The sequence below is a fragment of the Polypterus senegalus genome, chromosome 12, assembly GCF_016835505.1.
Source record: "Polypterus senegalus isolate Bchr_013 chromosome 12, ASM1683550v1, whole genome shotgun sequence".
NCBI lineage: Eukaryota > Metazoa > Chordata > Cladistia > Polypteriformes > Polypteridae > Polypterus > Polypterus senegalus.
In genome coordinates, this window is record NC_053165.1 from 110,673,332 (window position 1) to 110,686,089 (window position 12,758).

Below are 12,758 nucleotides of genomic sequence, written 5' to 3' on the forward strand. Positions count from 1 at the left end.
ATGTTGTTCTTTGTAATTGCTGCTCTGATCGCCTCTTCAGGTATAGTAAATCACAATTTTATTGGATATGTCTTTCTTTCTTTCTTTCTTTCTTATGCAAAATGGTTGTAAAAGAGAAGGTAATGTCAGTAGCAATACCTCTCTCTTTCCCAGTCTCAGGTTCAAATCTTGTTTGAATAGCAATATATGGAACTTTCCATGTTCTCACTGTGTCCACATTTGCGTCTGCACCCAGCTCTGACTTATAGCCATATCGTGAGCCTTAATAGCAGGCAAACATGCACCAGTGAGTTGTGTGTACAAACCAGTACTCATTTCAGTCTGGTCTGCTGTATCTGCGATAAGAAGTGACACACCTACTGTATAACATTGACTACTTCAAATCTGTTTGTTTTTACACTTGGAAATTTGTATTACCCAGAGATTTGCAGAAAAACAGGAGCAATGTTGCTTAATGTTCTGTATTTGTGAATTAATAGTAGGTGAGGTATGTAGATGCATCCATTAGTGTATCACCAAATCATACGTACTGCAAGTCAGGTTGCGATGCTGAGGGTCTAACCAAGTGTAGACATCCAGTTCTATAAATACTCATTAGCCTATTAGAACTTTAATCAGTTTTTTTGTTGTTCACTTCTGATTTACCAGATCACTCCATGTTTATCTTACTTAGAACCTTACTTAGTATTTTCTTCAAGCAGACCTGTACAGCATTATGAGCTATGGCAGATTTTCATGAGACATGTTCAGTGTACTTATGGTTTTGGAGCCCAGGTCTTCATACACTGCTTAACAGAATGTAACGTGGATTTTGATGTGTCTCGAAGAAATTCCTTCCACAGTTAGTGATCAGTGCTGTCCATACATTTAGGAGATCTAATACCGACTGTCCTCTTGCTCTTTTTCCCCAGTGGCCTTCCCACTTGAAGATGATGATAAAATCATCAATGGCTATGAGTGTCCTCGACATTCACAGCCTTGGCAAGCCTTTCTGACCACCAACAACAAACCCTGGTGTGGAGCTGTTCTCATCAACGAGTGGTGGCTGGTGTCTGCTGCCCACTGATATAAACCGTAAGCACTTCTTGCTAAAGCGCTTTACTTTATTTTGAAAAAGGGGCTAATAGCATACTAAGTGAGATATTCTTTACCAGGAAAGTTCCTTACTCTATTTTTTTTTTTACCAGTTTGCTATGCTACCTCAGAAGTTATTCTGGTCATTACAGCACAGCCAATTAATATGTCTATCATACAATTCTGGTTAACTAAAAATGTAACTTATTTGTCAGCTTTTTTTACAGTTACATAATCCCATTCATATTTATTATTTGTAATCTAGGATTAATATTAAATTATCCTACTAATGTTGCAAGTGTAGAAATTTTGGGCATCATTGGCGTGACTCGTTAATTTGGTCAAGTGCTGATGGTTGGCGGCCATCACTATTTACCTTTGGATTATCCTATTTAAGGGGTTTAAATATCCTGCTAACTTTTAATTTCTCCTGTTTGAGATGATATTGGAGCAATCATAGTTACCTTTGAAAAAGCCAATTTGAAAAGGTTCTGAGTCAACTCTTTTAGTTTTCCTGGATGAGAAGGTGCAGGATCAGTCCGTGGTTACCTTTGCATTTACTTGACTGATTCACATTTATTTTAATTTAGTGTGGTGCTCTGGACCAAATCTGTTTACCTGGCTAAGAAGGTTCTGTGTTAGTTCTGGTTAAGAATTAAAGAAAGAGAAAAAAAAAGATTTAAACAGTCTATTCACTTCAAAACGTCTGATGAATTTCTATTCAACTAGCATGAACAAAATAATATGCTGAATTAGGAACCCCATGGATTCAGGGAATCAAAGGTCAAAGCCTCCCACTCCTAGGACACCACACCACATCTCACCTCATCTCACTTCACCTCACTACTCCATCAGACACACTCCTATTGAACAGCCCATACTTTTACGATAATAATAAATCAGATATACAGTCTCATAAACATGGACCACCAGACACCTGCTGTGATCGTGCCCCCACTCACATTAACCAACCAAGGCTCGCATTTCTCCTATGAAAGCTTTTCATTTCAGTCTGACAGGTTTTTCAGTTGAGAGAATTAAAGTGGGATGGATAGTGGATTGCTGTGAATGTTTGTGAAAATTCCACTTATTAGGCATTTTTCTCACATATATATAAAGACCCCAAGTCATCCTCATAGTAGATCCAGCCATGTTTGTCTGAAAAAAAAACTGCAATGCACACTCTTAATGAGCTTCGATGTACACCCTGGTGTCTTCATTTTGTAATCTCTTCATAATTTAAATATCTTTACCTTCAAGTATAATTTTTAAATGAATTTATAATTATCACTAGATTATTTAATTACCTAATACTGAATAAACTGCAAGTCAGTAGACATAATGTATGCACTATTGCAGCACTGTAATCAAATTAAATTTAATATCACCTACACTGCCTATCTAGGGAGCAAGAAATCAGATTTATTATGAAGTGCACCTTCATAGATATTGAAGAATCTGAAAGATTAGTGAAGGTTCAGCATATTTAATTAATGAAAAAGCCTTAATAGATGGCTACCATTCTGTAAAGAAACTTTGGAAAGATCCTTGCAAAGTGAATTTGATTGTTTTTCTACTGTAGTTTGAATTTAAACAGGACATCTCTTTCCTATTTTGTGACGGTAAATGAATTAGGATTCTTCCAGTTGAACAAGACAGGGTGACGTGGTAGCAACAGAGTGTAGGTTACCACAACAGACTGTTCATTAAGCACTGATGTATTGCGACAAAGAGAGATGTTATAGATGTGATGAGTAATTCAAAATATTTTCCAATAAGATCAGAGTAGTGAACATTCAAAAATATGTGCCCCAATGAGGTAAAACCCAGACAACAGCATTCTTAATTAGAATCTTAACTTGGGTATATTTTGGGTAGTCTGTCATTCTGAGATGTCTATCTCTGCTCGATTTCAGCCCCAGCACTTTGACCGTACACCTTGGGGAACACAACCTTGTTGAGGAGGAAGGCACTGAGCAGCACATCAAGGTTGCCAAAGCCATCAACCACCCCGGCTACATCTCCTGGACGGATGACAATGACTTCATGCTGATCAAACTCCAGAGACCTGTTCAGTTCAATGAGTACATCCAACCAATCCAACTGGCAAGCAGCTGTGCCCCCGCAGGCAGCCAGTGCCTGGTATCTGGGTGGGGAAACCTAAAAATATCTGAAGGTAGGCTACCTTTTTATTTACTATTTAATAGAAAGCAAAAAACATTTAAGTGGCAACATCTCAAATTTCGATTTGGCTTATAGCATCATGACAGAAACAAGATTGTAAATCTTGTCACCCACATCCGACATTTGTAGATGGGCCCAGGAGGAAACTGGAAATGACAAGTATGAACAATTATGACACCATCAAGTACAGTCACATCTATCTATCTATCTATCTATCTATCTATCTATCTATCTATCTATCTATCTATCTATCTATCTATCTATCTATCTATCTATCTATCTATCTATCTATCATTACAAAGAAAGCAACTCATTCAGTAATAATGTAAAATGCATGGGATTTCTTTCAAGGACATAAAGAACATGAGTTTACTCTCAAAACAGCAACTAGTTAAAATTAATAACATCAAGAGAAATGCCAAGTTTTGATTCTGCCTGTTTTTAATAAAAATTATTAGCTATGCCTTTAAAGTACCAGAAGACGAGAGAATCTATTCTGATTTGACTTTTATTCTATTATTTTCAAACAATTTGTATCTATTATTCTTTTTTTCAGTTCAGTATCCTGATGTTCTTCAATGTCTTCAAGTCCCGATTCTCTCTGATGCAACATGTCGTCAAGCTTATAAAAACCAAATTACGAGCAACATGTTCTGTGCCGGCTTCATGGAGGGTGGAAGGGACTCATGTCAGGTAAGATCAAGGCATCTTCCACTTTGTCCTGACGTGACATTGTTTGTGTTGAATTAAAATATCTGGCTTTTTAGTACTGTTTTATTGTGTTTAAGTATACTGTATACCATATTTTAATTATATAAGATGTGGTAGTAATGTAGTTTGAGCAAAGCAATTTTAAATTATTTTTCGGGCTGTGTTTTTACTGAGGCCCAGTTGTGATTGTATCTAAAACCTACCATTTAAGCTTTTTATCTCAAGATCCACTGCAAGCTGGCATTTTTCCTACCTTGTATGAGGCACCATTAAGAGACAGCAAAGTTCATGCAGCTTTTTAATTACTAAGGGTCCTTGTAGGTAAAGGGATATGTTTAACGTGACCCCCATGTGAAGTTACCTGACACTGTGAGGCTGTAAATTTGATTTTATGTGATTCTAGTAATGCTGGCATTTTTCAGTCTCATCTTCTCTGGACCCCGGCTTGATCGTCTCATGTGGTGCCTTCCCTGCATTTGGCACAGTCTCCTTAAGTCTTTATGCCTGCTTTTCTTCCTATGTCTAGAATCTGCTTCATAACAGTTGAACATGACAATTTATTGATTGTTGTGTGCATTAAGGTGTTATACAACATACTGCCATCCCAAATACAGACTTTTCCTTTGCCTCTATAGTTGCTGTTTGACGCGCCTTATTTCAATATTTAAAAACTGAACTAATCAATAGCTCTGTTTATTAGTTTCTGTTGCTGCTTTTTCCACTTATGAGTTACAGAGAACTAGAACCAGTCCCAAAACTTTGGGGATCAAAACCAAATACGGTGCCAGTCCATTACAGGTTGTACTCACTCATACAAACACACACACCCTGCCTCATTAAAGGTACGTGTAAAGATGTCTGCAACCATAACATGCAGTTATCTGAGACATGAGAAAAATATGGAGTACCCTAAAATCACAACGCTAATCACTTTGCCACCATGCATCTAGGTATTTATTACTGCTATCTACATTTCATTAGCTACTCTAAACAGTGTGAATGTTCAGGACGCTGACACAGGGCCTGTGCTTTCATGCAAGTGATTCTGAGGTTTATCATGAACAGGAGTGCAAATTCTGAATAAATGTCTTTACAAGACTAACAATCAAGTCAATTTTCAAATGTCCTGTCACGTGTCACTCTGTATTTCCCAGGAAAACACAACTCCCAGAATTTTTTTTCATTGTCATCTCTCATCTCCTGTGTAATTTAATTTGGCACAGAGCTAACAATTTGAAAATAAACTGAAGTGTGTGTCACATGTGTGGATTTGTGTGACTGACTGTGAAGGGAGCAATGAGTTCACTGCATGGAAAAGCATCTAAGATGCTAGTAAAAGCCTAATTTGTTATTTTTGTTCTTTTAACAGGGTGATTCTGGTGGTCCATTAGTCTGTGATGGAGTGCTGCAAGGCGTTGTTTCATGGGGAGATGAATGTGCCAAAGCAAATGCACCAGGAGTGTATGCCAAAGTATGCAATTATAACGCATGGGTCGCAGAAATTATTGCAAAGAACTAAATGTATGAATGGATTGATTGTATTCACTAATAAAAGTTTTGAAAGCAAAAACGTTTTCTTGTCTTTTATTATTTTAGTGTATATGAATGGTCATGGGAATAATGGTGACCAACATTCACTGCATTTGGCACATCCTCCTTAGTCCTGTATATCTGTTTTTCCTTCTAAGACTATAATTTGCTTCATAACAGATAAACATGATATTTTAATGAGTGGTGCATGGACTAGGGTGCTACACAACACACTGGCATCCCACAGGCACAGACGTTTGCTTTGCCTCTATAGTTGCTGCAAGACTCCCTTATTTCTATATTGCAAGAGGAAAGTTTAGAAACTGGACTAACCAATGACTCTGTTTATTATTCTATGTTGCTGTTATTTTACTTTTGGGTACAGGAAACTGGAGCCACTCCCAAAGGTTTGGGGATCAAAATTGAATTTGGTGCCAGTCCATGTCAGGTCCTACTCATGCATACACACACCCTGTCTCGTGCAAGTCTCGTCTATGTAAAGATAAGTGTTACCCTAACATGCACTTGTTTGGAATATGAGAGAGAAATAAGATACTCTAACTGACAAGAAAAAAATCACAACTCTAATAACTATGCCACCATTCTCGCCGTGTATTTATTAATGTTGTCTACATTTTAAAAGCTGCTGTAAACAGTGTGAAATTTCAGGACAGTCACACAGAGACTGTGCGTCTCTCTATCATTAACCTAAGTGCAAATTCTGAATAAACGTCTTCACAAGATTAACAACTACACAGGAGTCAATTTTCAAAGGTCATTTCCACTTTACTCTTGACGCTTATGATGAGAATAAAGTCAACATGTTGACTTTATTCTCGACATTTCCACTTTAATCTTGATGCTTATGACAAGAATTTCGACTTTATTCTCGCCGTTTGTTGAGATTAAAGCCAACATGTTGACTTTATTCTCGCAATTTCCTATTAGGTAGAACATCGTAAACTAAACTTCATCTTAAAATGAATATTTAATTTACTAGATTTTTCCAAACCCCATCATAAGTTATGTAGCACATTAAATGCTTTCTGTTAAGTGTTCCCTGACCCATGTTAATCGGTACGTGCTTCTTAAACTGATTTCCTCTTGCACTAAGAGGAGGTGCAGGGAGTGATCATCACACAGAATACATTGATTTCATGATATTCCTTCTCCCTGAACATTTAGAATGCTAAGATAAATACTTAATATAATTTTCATGATGAAATGCATTAAAGCATGTATTAAATACGTGGGGGCACAGTGGCAAGGAGGTTGCACTGCTGCCTTGCAGCAAGGGGGTCCTGGGTGTTCTCTGCCTTGAATTTGCATGTTTTTCTGGTGGGTTTACTCAGCGTGCTTCAGTTTCCTTTCAAAGTCATATAGGATGTGGGGTTTTGTTATGCTATATTGACCCTGCTAGTGCATGTGTTGCTCGTATTCACTCTGTGATGTGCTGGCGCCGCCGTTTAGGATTTGCTCCTGCCTCGCACACGATGCTTGCTGGGATGGGCACAACCCTGAATGGAAGGCATAATTAAACATGTATAACGAAGATTGTTTTAAAGTTCTGAACACTCTGTGATCTAAGTTTATAACTAGTTTTAATTTCACAAAAATGTTTATCGTGTGATGATTGGTTATGTGGAGAAAGAAAAAGGAAGGATAGGAACTGAGGTTTTGGTACGTCAGATAGAAACAGCATGTGTGCAATAAATGAAGCCCGCTGAGAAGAACATCCATTGAATTCTGTGTTTGTGTCTCCAACCACCAGATCACAAACCCAACATTTACACAATATTTAAGTTAAACCTGTGCGATACCCATTCATACATCCAGTTTTTTGGAGCCTCATCACACCTGCCATAAAGTTCTCTACACCGAACTTAGACCTGGGAACCCTTTACTGCGAGGGAGCAGCACTAGCCACACCACCTTGCATGTTTGACATGCTTTAATGCATTTCATCATGAAAATGATATCAAGTATTTATCTTAGCATTCTAAATGTTCAGAGAATATAAGAATATAAGTGAATGTATTCTGTGCGGCGATCGGTGCCAGCGCATCCTCCTTGCACGAGGAAGTCAGTTTAAGAAACATGTAGTGATTAACAACTGGGTTGGGGAACAAAACACAAAGCATTTAATGTGCTACATTAATTTATGACGGGGTTTGAGAAAATCTAGTAAATTAAACATTCATTTTAAGATGAAGTTTAGTTTACGACATTCTACTGACAAACTACGAGAATAAAGTGGAAATGTTGACTTAATTCTTGTCATAAGCGTCAAGATTAAAGTGGAAATGTTGAGAATAAAGTCAACATGTAGACTTTATTCTTGACATATAGTTTTTTTTTCTTCACTGTGTCTGTATTTGACACCCCCAACACAGGTGAGCCCATTTTCCACTAATTTTCAACTGAGTCTGACTGCACCCAATGGGCGAAGAGGGGGCGGGACTACACCGCCCAGTACTCGAACCCAAAAGGCTGCTAAGACTATCCAATAGGATTTAGAGGAGATGAAGAAAGGGAGAAAGATGTCATCTGCCACCAGTACTATCCACTTGCAGAGACACAGCACCATACGTCACCGCAGTTCTAGACCCACTGTTGTAGACCCAGAAGTGACGACTCTGTTGTTTCAGGACTGAATTCGTAAAATTACTTTTGGAAACCAGGTCTCGGCAAAGCCTGGAAAGTAACGTCAGGAGAAGGACCCGTTCAGAAATTAAGCGATAAAAATGAGAAGGGATAAACAGTACATTAAACCAAATAATATGCATCATTGCAAAGTTCAGAGGGTTTCTGCCATCACATTGTGTCATACATCAAACTAAACAATACGGATCGTTTCTGTAAAGTATTAATATTAACATTTACGTTGTGTTCGGGTCTGTGGGAACAATATAACATGTCGACAAAATTAAAATCATCAAGATCTGTGTTAATTGAAAATAGTTTTTTGTTTACATTAATGAAATTAAGTATACAATATGATTATAATGTTTACACCACGTTAGAGTTTAGTAAAACATTAATAATACAAGTGATTAAGTTTTTTAAAATGTACTTTGCATGTGTGCAATATTGTTCTAAATCAATTTAGAATAAACATTTAAGCCAATCTAATATTTTTAAACATGTATGTGAAGAAAACGGCAATACATATTTTACACTGAATTATGCTGTATAATAATTGCATTATATAGAATTACTCTAGTTTTTGTCACTTATCTCTATATATAAAAAAAAAAAATCCTTGAATGAAAAAGCAAGGCAACGATACATGATACATGACACGCCCTTCTTATCAAATAAGAGCACGGAGAGCCAGCAAAACATTCAGTCATGTAAAGTCACGTGGCACACACAGATCCTGTGCTCTCAGCAAAAAGAAAGAGCAGTGCGGAGAAAAGAGACCCAAGGCGCGATACATATGGAGAGAAAGGTACAGAATATGAAAGTAAAATTCGAAAGTATTGTAGCGTCCCAGCCAAGTTGAAGCCTTTTTTGTTTTAAGTGACTTTTAGGTTCGATCGAGGGAGGGCAGAGTGCAGCACGGAAGACTGATAGCTGGGTGCTGATTGATGCGGTAAGGGGGTGGCGAGACCCGTGGGAGGAGGGGTTGGAGAGGGTGCTCGAAAGTTGTGTTTGGGGTTACGCAGTCGCCGATTGTTAAAGTAGAACTTTTGTGACACTTTATTACATCAGTCGCTGCAGTATCAAAGAAAAGACAGCACAGATCGCATTCAGAGAATTTAAAAAAAACGGGGTTTAACTCACATGCAGTTATTGGTTACTTTGCAAAAAAAAATATTAACTGCTGATGATGTAGATTGTTTTGTCTGTGCTGAAATTCCATACAGAGAAACGTATCCTAAATTATGGTACAAAGTCATTAAACACAAGTCTCACAGACCTCCTTTAAAAGATTCAGCATACTGGGACACGAATGATTCCAAATATTGTTTTTACAGAAGTTCTGAAATAAAAGTGAAACTAATGAAATAGCAACAATTCAAAGGAAAAAAATCTTACAAGTGTGTATCCTTGAAAACCAAACACGGGAGTTGGCGAGCAAAGCAAGCAGGGGGCAAAGCCCGCTAGTTATTATAAATGATGGGCCATCAAAAGAAAAAAAATAAAAATACTAATAACACTATTTATATAGCACCCTTCCTATGCCCAAAATTCAGAAAGGACCTATATACCATTGGCTACAAATAATATCTTCACTAAATAAAGATAAATACAGGATATACAAAACATTCAAATAGAATGCATAATAACTTACTTTTACACAAACTGGGACAGTAGCTCCTCAGGAGGAAGGTAACAATACTTAGCACAATGAGGAAAAATAAGCCAGAGCTCCCATCTCAACTGCTGGCCACACAGAATAGTCCAGTGAAGACCTTCACGTTTTTCTAAACAAATAACACATCCTTGGTGCACAATGTGACCTGAACAGGGATAGGAGATGCCATGGCTAGAAATGATAATGGACTATAATGCTACAAAAAGATGAGTGGAGAATTTAGACAAAACATTATGCTGTATGCTGGCCACAGGCAATTTTTTCAACATATTGAACATCTCAGAAAAAATACTTTTGTCATCTGGACAACCTTGAACTGAGACTGGAACAGGGAAAAGGAGACAAAGCCTTCTTGAGGAGCAGGGTAAAACATTGGTGAAACTCCGGATTCTACTGGAACAATATGTGCCAAAGACCTCAGAATGTACAGCCATTGTGCCAATTCAACAGTCCAATCCACAGGGGAACCAATGATGGCACCTGTAGTACAGTATGTATGCATAATGAGTGTGTTTGTGTGTCTCACTGTGTGAACTGTACAGTTATTAGAGTATTGTGTAGAAAATGAAAATATTCAGTTCTGCTTGATAAACAAATAGAATGTGATCTAAGGGTAAAGAGTAAACAGGTTATTTACATCGCTTGTTAAAATAAAGTGACCATCTGATTTAAAAAAAAGTCCCTCAATAGTACATATGTAGCAAAACTGTAATCATAAATTGAGATTCAGCACAATTATTTTTCATGCTTCTTAAAGAGAAATTAAAATATGATGTTTGTAAACTACTGCATTTGTGAAGGACTGAAGTGTGGGGCTATCTAAAACTATCATTGAGTGTATTTCAGTAATGTGTGTAGTGACTTAGAAAACCGCAATATTACATTAAAATATGCTGCTCAGATAAATTAAAGGAACCTTTTTTAATCCGAGTATAGCATCAAGTCAATTAAACTTTTGGGCTATTGATTTGGTCAGTGAAGTAGCAGAAGGGCTGTTATCAGTTTCAGCTGATTTGGTGCACTAGAGGGTCAACAATGAGAGATCCCCAAACAGGAATGAATTGTTCACCAGGTGGAGGGAGGCCACTGACATTTTTCCCTACTCATCTGCTTTGTCACTCATTTTGTATTTGGCTATGGTCAGTGTCACTACTGGTAGCATGAGGTGATACTCGGACACTACAGAGGTGGCACAGGTAGTTCAACTTCTCTAGGACGTTATGTCAATACGTGCCATTGCCAGAAGGTGTGCTGTGTCTCCCAGCACAGTCTCAAGGGCATTGAGGAAATTCCAGGAGACAGGCAGTTACTCTAGGAGAGCTGGAGAGGGCCAGAGAAGGTCTTTATCCCATCAGGAGGACCGGAAGAACAGAATGAGCACTGGCAGAGCCCTACAAAATTACCTCCAGCAGGCAGGCCGCTGGTGTGAATGTCTCTGACAAAAAGAAACAGACTTCATGAGGGTGGCCTGAGGGCCCGACATTCTCTAGTGGGCCCCTTGGAGCTTGAGGGTCCACCACTGGCACCCTGTGCTTTTCACAGATGAGAGCAGGTTCACCCTGAGCACATCTGACAGACGTGAAAGGTTCTGGAGAAGCCGTAGAGAACGTTATGCTGCCTGTAACATCGTTCAGCATAACTGCTTTGGTGCGGGGTCAGTAATGGTCAGTCTGGGGAGGCATATCCACAGAGGGACGCACAGACCTCTACAGACTAGACAACAGCACCTTGACTGCCATTAGGTATCGGGTTGAAATCCTTGGACCTATTGTCAGACACTATGTAGCTTATGTCATGTCCAGGGCAACCCTCGTGCCTTAATTTATAATATAATAATTAAGTTATCTTAATTTTATAATAATATAATCTTATATCACAGCTCCAGCTGATTCAAAACTCAACTGCAACAGGCCTGACACAGACTGGCAACAGCGACATCACAGCCATCCTGCTGCACCTTCACTGCTCCCTGTGCCTTACAGGATTGAATATCAAATTCTGTTATTAACCTGCCCACTAAGGTCCTCTCATTCTGTGCCCCTCACTAACCTGTACTCTGTGGGTGACAGCAAGGCCTTCAGCTCTATAGCGCCCAGACTGTGGAATGACCTCCAAAAATGAATGACATCAGCTGAATCCATTCATTTGTTTTTAACTCATTTGTTTAGGAAGACATTAAACAGACCTGACATTCTTCCCCTTCTTTCAGTTTACCACCTTTATCTGTCCAGGTACTCAGGGTTTGCATTTTTATCACAATTTATGCAATTATGTTCAAGATTTTTTTGTAGTATTATATGTTGTATTTTAGTCTGAATTATTGTCTTTTATTTTATTTGAATATTTTGTATACGGTGGCGTGGTGGGTAGTGCTGCTGCCTAGTAATTAGGAGACCCGGGGTTCGCTTCCTGGGTCCTCCCAGCGTGGAGTATGCATGTTCTCCCCGTGTCTGTGTGGGTTTCCTCCAGGTATTCTGGTTTCCTCCCACAGTCCAAAGACATGCAGGTTAGGTGCATTGGCGATTCTAGTGTGTGCTTGGTGCATGTGTGTGTGTGTGTGTGCGCCCTGCCCGGGGTTTGTTTCCTTTTATTTAATCACTTTTATTATTAATGTTTTACTTAACTCTAACATGGTGCAAACATTGTAATTATATTGTATATTTTGTTTAATGAATGTAAACGAAAAATGTTTTCAAATAACATAGATCTTGATGATTTTAATTTTGTCGACATGTTAAATGGTTCCCACAGACCTGAACACAACGTAAATGTTAATGGGGTATTTCACAGAAACGACCCTCATAGTATTGTTTAGTTTGATGTACGATACGACGTTATGTCAGAAACCCTCTGAACTTTACAATGCTGCATATTATTTGGTTTGATGTTCTTTTTTTCCCTTCTCATTTTTATCGCTTAATTTCTGAACGGGTCCTTC

At 38.3% G+C, this 12,758-nt stretch overlaps 1 long non-coding RNA gene and 1 pseudogene across 1 annotated transcript in view; both read left to right on the forward strand.

Annotated features, from left to right (window-relative positions):
* LOC120540407 lies at nt 1-5,488 on the forward strand (annotated as a pseudogene).
* A 3,420-nt stretch (nt 5,489-8,908) lies between these two features.
* LOC120541534 overlaps nt 8,909-12,758 on the forward strand; it is a 45,307-nt gene continuing 41,457 nt past the window's right edge. Inside the window, exon 1 of the long non-coding RNA XR_005636022.1 lies at nt 8,909-8,950. This is a non-coding gene — a long non-coding RNA (uncharacterized LOC120541534). The remainder of the gene's footprint in view (nt 8,951-12,758) is intronic.